Genomic DNA, 13,099 nt, shown 5'->3' on the forward strand with positions numbered 1-13,099 from the left:
GTGGGCAGGTGGGAGGAAAGCAAAATTGACTTTAAGCCTCCTTTGAACTTCCTAAGTTCTGGGGTCAGACCTCAGGGCTGCTCTAACATACTATCTGATTCCTATACAGAGCATTCTGTCAATGCCCTGACACCAGGGGCTAGGAGCAGGGCTCACAGACTCCTTCTGACAATTCTTCATTATCTGGGGATGCCCGCTGCACAGGGAATAGTCTCAAGGGTCCATTTCCACCCCCTTTAAGGCCCTCGACACTGCAAGAATGGCTTAATCAGATATTGGTGTAACTGACAATTGGGCCCTTCATTTGGATTGTACTACACACACTGGTGTAGGACAGGATCCGGCTGGCTTTTGTGAATGCTTTATTTGGATTTTAAATCACAACAATCCCTGCAACAAGAAAATTTTCAACCTAAAACTGGTCCTGCTCATTGTCTGAGAAATCTGTGGGAAAAGACAGTACCAAACCTCTACAAGGTTCTCCTTGCTGCATTTTCTCTTCCTCTTCTCCTCAAGGAGGAATGTCATGGAGTGGACTGACCCTCAGGGAGATGGGCTCAGACCCACCCATGTCTAATTATCTTTCCTAGCAGATGGTTTTGGCCTTGAGTCAGCTGACCAGGATCACCTGATAGTAGCCTGTGCTAGTCAGTGGCCAGACTAATGATCACAATGGCCCCTTCTGAGCTTAGAGTCTATGAAACTATGAATAAGGAAGGAAGGAAGGAAAGAAATGACCAAATAACCAAAGAGAGTGAAAACCATAGAGGAGGCTTGCCAATTCATAGCCGCCAGAGACAAGATATTCTATGCTACTGGAGTCAGAGGATGGGGAGGCTGTGACTGCCAGAGAGAAGAAGTGCAGGAGGAATTCTACACAGCTAAAAGCATCCGGTCATTGCAAATGCAGAAAACATCTCTGAAGATCCAGCTGGCCAAATGGAATGGAGAAGTGACCAGGACATTCTGGAGGATGTTCACTCAATCCAACCTACAAGGTTACCAAGTATGACATAAAAAGACCTTCAAGCATCCAAAGAAGACAGACAATCCTTGTCAGGGATTCTACACTAGGAAAAATGAAGAGAATGTTCTGCAAGGGACAGGCAAATAAGAAGATGGTGCAGTTTTCCCAGACCCAAGACTGAGATGTGACTGCAACGTTGGATAGGTTTCTGAAGTTGGCAGGCAAGAGTTGGCACTAACAATAGTGCTTCATGTCATACATCACAGATTATAGATGATTTTCAGGAAACTCAGAAGAGTACTGAAGGAAAGGAATGGCCAAGTGATCATCATGAAGATCTTTCCTGTCCCACAAGTGAAGAAAGACGGAAGGGGGAAGATTTTGGAAGTGAACTGGTGACTAGAAAAGTGGTGTAAAGTAGCGAGGGTTTTGTTTTGTGGAACACTGGGCCATGTCCTATAGGGAGAGGGAAGCTGTATAGTTTGGATTCCCTCCATTCCCAGTAGAAGGGAAATCAGCTTCCCCAGGACAGGCTGGCTAGATTATTCAAGAGGGTATTAAATGAACAACAAACAGAGGGATTAAAAGGGGGAACAAATGAGCACTTATTTACCACAAAATCAAGATGCTGAGAACAAAATTTTCACGGCAACAAAGGGAAATTCCTCTCCACTAATGGTAGGCGCCTGAGTAACAAACAAGAGGAACTGGAACTACTCATTTATGAGTACAGATTTGACCTAGTTGATATTATTTAAACCTGGTGGGAAGTTTCAATTGATTGGAATGTTAAAATCACTAGTTATAACCTGTTCAAGAAGGATCAAGTAGGCAAAAGGGATGGGGAGGTGGCATACTATGCTAAAAATGGTATTATCTGTTTTGGAGTCACAGACAACTCAGAGGCAAATGGTCTTGAATGCTTATGGTTCAGTGTTCTAGCACACAAAGCACAGGATGGTGTATTAGTTGATGTCTGCTATAGACAGCCAAATTGCACTAGAGAAGATAATGACCTGCTTCTTAAGCACTTATCTATGTGTAGGAGAAAACTGTGTCATCATGTGAGACTTCCATCTATCCTTAGTCTTCTGGAAGACATCTGACTAGGTATTGCATAACATTTTGATTAAGAAACTAGAATGATATAAAATCAACACGGTACACATTAAATGGATTAAAAACTGGCTAATAGGACTCAAAATATAATTGTAAACGGGGAATCATCATCAAGGTATGTTGCTACTGGACATCCCGCGGGGATTGATTCTTGGCCATATGCCTTATGTTATTGAATATATTTATCAATAACCTGGAGAAAAAAAACTAAATCATTACTAGTAAAGCCTGCAGGTGACACAAGGGTTGGCAGAGTGGTAAATAACAAAAAGGACAGGTCACTGATATAGAGAAATATGGATCAATTAGTAAACTGGGCACAATCAACTGTATACCCTTCCATATAGCCAAATATAAGATCATACCTCTAGGAACAAAGAAGGACGCTCATACTTATTCTGGGAAGCAGTGACTCTGGAAAAAGTCTTGGGGGTCATGGTATATAATCAGCTGGACATGAACACCCAGTGCGACACTGTGGTCAAAAGGACTAATTCAAACCTTAGATTATAAACAGGGACATAGTGAGAAGGTGGGAGCAGAGAGGTGATTTTATGTTGGTATCTGGCACTGGACTAGAATTCTGTGTTCAGTGCTGGTGTCCACACTTCAAGAAGGATGTTGAGAAACCAGAGAGGGTTAAGAGAAGGGCCATGAGAATGAGTAAACAATTGGAAAACAGGCCTTATAATGAGAGATTCAAAGAGGTCAAGCTATTTAGCTTTTCTGTAAGTTCCTTCATGGGGAACTTGACAATAAAAGGCAAAAGTTTAACAAGATCCAGGGGCTCGGAGTTGAAGCCAGATAGTTTCAGACTAGAAATAAGGTGCAATTTTTTTTAACACTGAGGAACATCTTACCAAAGATTGTGGTGGATTCTCCATCACTGGCAATTTTTCAATCTATGAGAGACACTTCAGTTCAACCACAGCTATTGGACACGAAGCAGGAATTAATTCAAAGAAGTCCTATGTCCTGTGGTAACCAGGTGACCATATTAGATGATTGGTCTTAATATCTGTAAATAGTTTCTTACAGCAAAAGGCCAATTCCTGAATGAGCTTGAAGGCCGAACTATCCTCACTCCTCTAGTTATGTTCCCTCCAGCTCAATTTTGACACTCTGTTGGGACACAGGTACTGGTCCTGTAATTTAGTCATCAACGCTTTTGGCTAGCATCTTGTTCAAATATTACAAGAAATGTATCTTTAAATGCACACTCTTTCACATGAAAAACAGGCCTTTGGCTTAGCAAAAACTAGGGCAACATGATGTAAAAGAATCTCACACCACAGATGATGGTGTATATTAGGAAGTAACTCGTTGCACCACATAATAAAACCACAGTAAACAACTCACTATTTATGGTGAGGTTCTAGCTAAAGGAATGTGACCTTTTTATTGTCAAGACTTGTAGGCAAAAAAACTGCAATGATTTTAAATGTAAAATGTGGCCATTACACAAAATCAATGAAACTAAAAAGTAGCCCATTTTAAAATGAATTAAAGGTTTTTTTAAAAATATACAATGTATAATTATCCTGTGGAATTTGTTGCCACAGGTTGTTACTGAGGTAAATATCTTAGATTTGAGAAAAGATTAGACACCCATTTGAATAAGACTAGAAACTGTAATTATATTGCTAGGATGAAATTGACAGTCTATTGAATTTTCATGTTTCAGGTTGTAAGCTAATCATTAATTAAAGCCAGGCAGATATTTCCCCCCTATTGGCATAAGATGGCACAACTGGCCAGGTATATTCTGTGGGGTGAATGAGGATGTGCTCCTTCCTCTGAGACCTGTTATAGGCCCCCTGCCGCTTGGTCTGCTCTGGCATGGCAATTCCGTAAATCCTAACATGGCAGACACTAGCATGCTGGTCACAGCTTTATTTACATTAGGAGCTAAGAAGGTCCTGTGCTTCTTTGCTTTTAATGGCTGATTTCAAAGGACTTTGGACCAGGCCCTAAATGCTGAGTGTAGAACACCTTGAGAAAATAGCTTTAAAGCAAAAACACACCGCAACAGAAACAAGGGGGCGGCCTCCACTGCCTCAGAATCAAAACCCTGAGACTACGGTGTGAAGAAGCTGCCTTCTATGAAAAAGGTAACCAGTTCCGAGCCTGACTTATTTCTGTTTCAGGAGGCACTGAGTTTCTCTGCTCATAATCCTCTAATCAAAAAGAACAGGAGGACTTGTGGCACCTTAGAGACTAACAAATTTATTAGAGCATAAGCTTTCGTGGGCTACAGCTCACTTCATCGGATGCATGAAGTGGGCTGTAGCCCACAAAAACTTATGCTCTAATAAATGTGTTAGTCCTTAAGGTGGCACAAGTCCTCCTGTTCTTTTTGCGGATACAGACTAACACGGCTGCTACTCTGAGTCCTCTAATCGTATCTTACATCTAATTTTAGCACTCATGCTTTTCTGCTTTACTGTTCATAATTTTTCTGAGTTTTGTGTGCTGCTTTGCCTGCTCTTTAAGTTGAGGCAGTATGAAAATGGCATAGTTTAATAATCAATCATTTGCCGGAGCCAAAGGCATTCTTGAAATAAACCATCAGTCAGGAAGCAGTACCTACAGTAGAGATAGAGGCAATCGTTTGACCGATATTTTCCTGAAGAAACATGGGGTTTGGTTAAAAAAAAAAAAGTGTGAGAAAATTGTCAGTGTTGAGAATTTTCTGATTTTCAGTGGGAAAATTCAAAATTTAATGTTGCATTTTGAATTGCCTTTTCAAAACGTCAGAAGTTACCATTTTTTACAAATCTCATCTGAAATTTTTCTGACCTTTTCATCCTTTGATATTTTGACTTTTTGTCGCATTTCGGGGAGACAAATGCCAATTTTCTAGCTGGAAATTCTGGTTTCTAAACAGCTCGAGTATTTAGGGAACGAAGCAACTTTTCTAAGACCAAGTATCAGGAAAAGAAGCAGAAAGGTCTTTGCCACAAATCAAGGTTTAATAAAACAATAATATACCTGCAGCCACAGATCTCAAAGTGGTTTACAAAGGAGGTAACTATCATTGTCCCATTTTACAAATAAGGAATTTGAGGCACCGAAAGGGGATGACCCAGCAGGCCAGCTCAAGGAAAAGAACTTATTTTTCCTGTGTCACATGCTAGAGCTTTATCCACACTGCCTCCCTAGATACATTGTCAAAGGAGCTCTGCACCTGTGACTGGGCCCAGATTTGGCCAATACATTTTAGGTGCTTAGGTCTTTTGAAAACCCTGCCCCTAACCTGGTATAGGACATGTACCCTCCTGCTTCCTGGATTGACACCTGCTCTAAGAGAAGTCTTCCTCCTTCAGTGGCCTTGAGCGCTAGTGAGAATTAGGTCCAGCTTCTGCAAAGTATTAAATTGTGTCCCACCGTTGCCTGAACTAACTCCAGGGGATCAAAAATGCTAAGACCAGATTCTGATCTCATATCACCTTTATACTAATGTAACTCAGTGGAGTTATACCTCTGGGACTGAGAGCAGTAATTGCCCTTATTTCAATCAAAGAAAATGCTGATTTAAAAATATATATAGACGGTAATGAGGGGGGAAATGTGGTGAAATAAAGCTGAGAGGGACTGATCTTGCCAACAGAGAATACTTATCAAGATGGAGAATAAAGAACCTTTCCTCTTTTCGTTGTGTTCCAGACTAGCCTAAGAGGGAGAGGCAATCTCTTTGGTGTTATTAAAATCCTGCCTCAGCTGGAAGCCATTTGATGCGTGTGAAGATGTGATTATCCTTATGAAGCAGAGATACCATAGCAGTGGTCAGACTGGGGCTAAGTGCTGAGTCAGCTGCTCCACTGAATTTGACAGTTGCATGGATTGCAAACATCCAATCCACACATCTTTACAGCTATCAGTCTGGATGCTGTGGGCAAGAAAGACGTTGCAGGGATTAGCAAGTGCACGAGGCTGATATATTAAACAGTATGGAAACTTCACAGTTCAGGTGAATTCCCCTGCTTTTGTGAATCTCTTAGAACAGAGCGATTTTCCTCAGTCTGTAGCTTTATTAGGATTAGTATCCTAACAGCACCTACAGCCAACCAAGAATAGGAACCCATTTAGCTAAGTGCTATGCAAATATAACCCCTGGTGAGCAAGTGTTACAGGTCTCCCTCTAGGCTGATCCACAGAGGGTAGGTGTTGTTTCAGTCCTTCGAGCTGCAATAGCTCATTCTGGTAGTTCCCCAGTTCAGTCCCTGGTGAGTCAGCTAAAAGGCTAGCTATCGCACAGATACATAGTCCCTGCCCCAAAGAGATTGCAATCTAAACAGACAAAGAGAGTATTAGGCTAATTTCACAGATGGGAAACTGAAACACAGAGATGAAGACTATCTGCATAGGGAAGTTGTACCAGTTTAACTTAATGTTTTGAAACCAATATAGTTACACCAGGGAAAACCCCTGCGTGGACATTTAATTCAGTTTAAAAGTGACTTATTTCAGTTTAATTTAAACCTGTTCCTGATCGATTTAAACTAAACTGGAAAAATCCACTCTTATGCGGAAATAAGACTATCCACATGGGGGTTAGCACTGGTTTAACTGTATGCATTAAATTCACACCTTAGGTTATAATAGTTTGATTTTTTTTCTCATGCAGATAAGGCCTAAGTGACTTGCCCAAGGTCACACAAGAAATCCGGGGAAAAACTAGGAACTGAAACTAAATCTCTTGCGTCTCAATTCAGTGTCTTAACAACAAGGCCATGCATGTATGAACATACTCTGGGCTGGGGGGCTCAGGAACAAGGGAGGAATGTGGAAGTTGCAACTCTGGGGCAGGGGGCAGAGACTGGTATATGTACCCTAAGGTGTGGGAGCTAGGGAGGAGGGCAGATCCATGCCTAGGGAGAAAGCAGAGTCTGGTGCACACATCCCCTGAGCATGCACCACTGGGAGTTGTGTTGCTGCGTACACTCTAGGATATGGGAAATGGGAGTCTGGGTAGTTTTGAGATGTTCACGGAGTCATGTGGACATTCACACTCTCTTTTGCACCAATGCTTCCCTGTACTCTTTGGCCAGCTTACTCCTGAAAACCGAAACATGGATCTGCAGAAAGACAGATGCAAAAGCCACCGTCACCTACTACTTTTCATCTCTTGATCCAATCTACTGTACCGTGCATCTCTTCAGTGACGGAGCTGGATTAAGTCTCCATGACAGAACGTCAGGAATGCAGATTTACTCCAACTTGTTAAAACAGTGGCACGCATCCCAAAGAAGACAAGGAAACTTTCCTGAGATTATCTGCTAGCATTCTCTTCCACTCTAAAATGTATCTGTCCGATTATTGTATGACTAATGTGAACATCAGCTTCCACACTTTAACAGACCTGCATATATATATCTGCCTGTTCTGTGTGTCCCTTAGATGGGTGGAAAAGAAGAGCAACTCAAATTAAGCCAATGGACTTATACTCAGGTAAAATTTGTGTGAGATCAGAATCTGGTGCATATTTGGATTCACTATGCATGAACTTTAAGTTCATATGAAGGTTTGCAGAAAGGCTGTTTGTACAAATTTTTCTAGTCACATACGAACAAGGGTACTAGTGAGAGAACTGATGAGCTTTGTCTCCCGCTAATCAAGCCCTCATCCCTTCCTCTTATGCCGGAGAGTGTAGGTAATAGAGCTGGTCAGGGAAACTTTGACAAAACCCTGCACGCCAACCTAAGTTCTCCTTCTCTCCTGCACAGACAGGTGTGTGGGACAGGACATGCTGTGGACCAAAGTTTAAATCCAAGAGTCTCAGCTCTGGATGTATGGTTAAGCTCACACAGAAATAGGGGTAGTGTGACCAGATAGCAAGTGTGAAAAATCAGGACACCTTTTTTTTCCTGGGGAGGGGAAGAGTTCTATGTGTAAGACAAAGCCCCTAATATCGGGATGTCTGGTCATCCTAAATAGGGGTCACACTTACAGTTTGAATCCAGACCCCAGATTCAATTTGCCCAAAGTCCAATCAGTTTTGAGAGATTGGTCCCGGCCCATCTACAAGACGTAATTATTTTGTTTCAACTATTTTATTTATTTATTTAACTAAATCTAACAGTTATTCACCTTTTTTATCTCCATGATGCAAGTTTTTTTTGTTGTTTTATTTTAACCTGTGCTACATAATACATTTCTTTAGGAGAGTGACAGATTATTTTGTCACTGAGAACAAGTGAAACCTTTCATGATAAAATAAAACACAATGAAATAAAATAAACCTAGCTGTTAGTATTCGTTCATATTCCATTAAAACAAAAAGAAGAAATCACAGTTCATAATTTTAGTGTCCAACATATTTTAGAATCTATTAGAACTTCAGTGGACTTTCCAGAAATACTGGACCTGATTCTCATTTACACCAGTACAAGTCATTAGTGACTTTAGTGAAGTCATTAGGCCTGATTCTCTTGTCCCTTAAATGGGTTTAAATCAGGAGAAACGCCACTGCAATCAATGGAATTATGCAAAACCAGTCTGCGTTGGAGGAGAACCAAGCCCACTGACTCTGCATGGCTGCATAGTACGCAGCAGTGACAGCTTTGAACAAATTTAAGAGGGTTGATACTGAGCAGAAGTGATTATTTTGGGCATAGGATAAATTGGAAAACGAGCTCTTCCAAATACTATGCACACTTTCCAGCTACTGTACTCTGGTAGGTGATGTGAATTTTCACCATTAATTATAAATCACTTCAGGAGAACAGGTTGGAGGTATTGTGGTGGGGGTGTTAATTATTCCTTCGATCATTGTGGAGTAATTAGTAGGTTTTTAGTGGGATGGCCCTGATGTAGTGAACATACTAAAATGCAGTCCGGTGGCCTTAAATGCAATGCACAGATGAAAGCCGATATAGAGGAGAGATTTGCTGCAAAATGCAGTAACTGCTCTCAGTTCAACTGTACAGTCTTTAATTCACTTTTATTTTCTTTAAAATTCCTCTTTGCACATCTATAAAGCCATGCAGAATGCATGTACATTAAAATACTTTTGTGGCAAGGTATGGGGTGAGCTTTTTTCTTTTCTAAGATCAACCCTTCCTCAGTGACTCTATGGGAAAATAGGCAGCAAGCGACACCGGGTGGGTTTTTCCAAAGCACGTAGGGTTGGCCCAACTCTGCTCCCACTGAAACCAACGGAAGCAGAGATAGACCAACACTAAGGACTTTTGAAAATCCCACCAGAGTACCAGAAATGATGGCTGACCTTGAAGCATTCACTAGAAAGGTGAGCAGACATAAGAAGTCCTGCCCAGATGGGTATATGTGGTTAGGATGGAGTCCTGGCCCTAACTCTTTGTGCAAAGCTGTACCGGGAAGGGAAGAGCCATGTACATCCTTTGTGCTGCGAATGCCTTAGAGGGCAGCAAGGGATTCCCCGCTCTGACAGCTTCCCCCCCGAAGAGATCTGTGGAAGACAGAAGCTCAGTTTTGCAAAGGATTTCAAGTTTTTCAAATCCGGATTCATTCTGAATTGGAGCCAAAAAGGGAAAACTTCAAAATTCTCCATGAAGGGAAATTCCCAGGGGAAAAAATAGTTTCCAGTCACTCAAGACATTTGAGGTTTCTTAGCTTGCATTGTATTATATATAATATAATGCACAATTAAAAAAAAAATTAACAAAAACTTGTTTCAAAACAAATAAGTGAAACAGGCTGTTTTAACATTAATGGGGCTACATTTTCTGTTTCTTTCTAAACAAAATTCCACCAAAATCTACCCAGGTTCATGTTGCATTTTGATTTCAGCAGAACTGCATAGGCCAACAGAATATGGTTCCATCAAAGTTTCTCTGACCAGCATCATTATGTGTACTTTCAGGCATAAAGGGAAGGAATGAGGGGCTGATTAGTTATAGCCAGAGTGTCATGCACTCTGGTGATGCTCAACCAGCAGAGAAGTCCCACAATTTAGAGATACCCTGGGGCAGCTCTAAATTATACAGGGGGCTATTGTGGTCTCCAGCCAGCTGAGAATCAGGACAGTGGAAAGGTGACTTAGAGCCTTTCTATCCACTCCCCATGTCTTGTATTGAGTGCAACTTGACTTGACCTGGGGATCTGGCTCAAGATTTCTCAAATGCATTTCTCTCAAATACAGTCCTTAAAAATCAAAGGTATTAACAGGTAGAACTAGTTAAAGTAATTAACTCATTTGAATGTGATCTTGAGGAACTAGTGAGCATTGTGGGCGGCTATGTCAGCAACGAAAGGGAGGTAACTGAGGTTGGGAGGGGTCTGTGAGTGCATTTGGTTAAATGGTAAGACACATAACATAAAGTTGATTTGAATGTTCATGCTTCTTTGGCAGGTGATTTCCTTGATTTTTAATGACTAGGGCTGTGAGGAAATGCACTCATGCAAATTTAACCCTCAATGAACAAAAAACGTATTCATATGAGAACTTCCCTGCTTTCATTGTTTTGAATACGAAGCAAGGAGTGACAGGGGATTAGGTTTAAAATCAGGATACCCGCTGTCCTTTGAGAGAACTTCTGAACTCCACTGTTGCAGCCTTCCTTCTGCAGACCTGTCCACATCTGTCCGTAGGGCGCGTGGGAATTAATTATAGCCATGGGAGATATAGGAAGTAGTTGAGTCAAATGGAAGGGGTGATGGACAGGCTTTTATCCAGGCTGAAAATGTAAAAAATGTGACATGTGAAACATGGATAATGGCTCTTTTCTCCCTGCCCCCGCCCCAGGCCCCTACATGCTTTACCATGTCCATCCCCATCATATGCACCCCCGGGACCCATTTGTAATGAGCTGCATAACTCACCCATTGCTTTGCCACTCAAATGTGGCCACTCAGAAGGCACAGTGATAAAACAGTTATATAACATCATCAAACCATCATGTAGTCCCACACGTTAGAGACCAGCGTGTCAAAGAGCTCAGCACCCAATATACACCCAACACATTGACGACTTTTGCAAATCTGGCAGTGTTATACCCCCACACCACTGCATGCACATTTGGCATGGATGTGTATAAATATACACATACAAGTGCACACACATACATTATTGCATAATAATCTGCCTCTGTGTGTATGTAACTGGTCAGATTTGTATGTAACAATGTGCGTGTATGTGTATATAAATATATGTATACATACTCATTACTGCATGTAGATTTGAAGCAAAATATCAATGCGATTGACATATTTGTTCACATCCATTTTGTTTACCAGAAACACTAACTTAAAAGGAAAGATTATTTTCTTTTTCAATGACAAAGCAGCAACAGAAGCTGAGAGGTTTAAGAAAACATACAAATGTGCCATCTAATAGTCCATCAACTAGCCCTTGTCACACAGACAAACCTTTTATCTCTCTCTCCCAGATTCTAATCAGGGGTACAGTCTGCATGCTTCTTGTGTTACTGCAGCAACCAATCCAGCTGGGATTCTCTGTGCCCTGGGAAATAAACTCATTTTGACCCAAATGAAACATTTCAGTGTCTTGTTTTACCTTTTCACATTAACAAACTGGCTTTTATTTGGTATTCAAGTCAACAAAGGTGCATTTCTCTTGAAGGCAGAATGTGTATGCTCTATGGGGGAATTTCTTTAATTGTATTAAGACAGAGAGGCTGATCCTAGAAGACGTGATGATATGTCATAAAAGAAGACATGTTAGCGTGCAGTGTGATAGAGAATATGACATTTAACAGAGAACTCGGTGGAAGAGGACTCAGATATTGGACCCCATTGATGGGATTAACACAAAGAGGAAGAAGAGGGGAGTTTTACTGATAAAAGCAGTGACTTCGGGAAATGCGATCACAGGACTAACTTTATGACTTTTCGTTGTACTTAAATAACCAACTGACATTCACTGAACACTTAGTTTAGAAGAGGAGGGAAAGCTCCAGTTTTTCATTGCTTCTGTTGTATTTAAACACCTAGATTCAAAGAATTACAATGTCTATTGATATTTTCCATGATCATCAATATATGCCCATAATGCTGTAAGAGAAACTCTTAGTTCGAATTCAGTGCTCGTTTCATTGTGGTTGAATAACTGTAAGTTAGAGCGGAATTTGGCTGTACATGTTAGGCACAGTTTCCTGGGTTTACATTCATTACTTACCACCACAATATAAGATTAAAAAGGGAGGAACAAATAAATAATTTGTTAAACTGAATATTGAATTCTAAAAATATAGATAACTGATATTCCATGTAATCATGGATGCAATAACATATCCAGATATTCATGGATACAAATAACAAGCAAGCACGCCCAAACCCTCAGTCCGAACATCTAAAACTATGGAGGGGGGAGGGGGGCCAAAAAAAAAAGAAAGAAAAAAAGCACATCTGTGAAATTCTTTCACCAAAATCTTCCCATGCCTGCTGCACTATTTTCAAATAGCCAATTGAAGGAGGGCAACAAGTATCCACAGTCTCTCAGAGATTAGTTGAGACAGGCATCGTGGATGTCTGCCACTAAATCATAGCAAAGCTCAAGTATTCTTAAAACACACACACACACACACACACACACACTATGCCAAGCAACTGAATTCAGTTGCCCATAGTTTCCAGGAGAGACCGTCAACAAAGCATGTCTAGCTCATGGTCTCTCGCCAGTTGTAGGTTTATGTATTTGGCCTGACTTCCCAGCATGTCTTGCCCCAAGCCCAGGACTTGACTGTCCTGAGAAAGTACATTTCCTAGCAAACCTGCTCCCCTGGATCTCAGAAAGAGACTATCTGGGAACTATTCAGTTTATTCCCAATTCAAAACTGATGAGCCCGCCCCCCCCCCCCCCCCCAAATCATGAGAATGACTCTAAAAATATACAAATTTGGGGTTATTTTTATTTGCCTGCTGGCATTTGAGCTTTTAGGGTGCACTCAGGTCACATTTTCAAGCTCTTCTTTGCAACCAAAGGGGGCTAGAAACTTACTTAAAAGAGAGAGAGAGAGAGACAGACAGACAGACAGACAGACAGAAAGTTGAGATTCTCATATAATCACATGA

The sequence above is a fragment of the Chelonia mydas genome, chromosome 1 (assembly GCF_015237465.2).
Source record: "Chelonia mydas isolate rCheMyd1 chromosome 1, rCheMyd1.pri.v2, whole genome shotgun sequence".
NCBI classification, from domain to species: Eukaryota; Metazoa; Chordata; order Testudines; family Cheloniidae; genus Chelonia; species Chelonia mydas.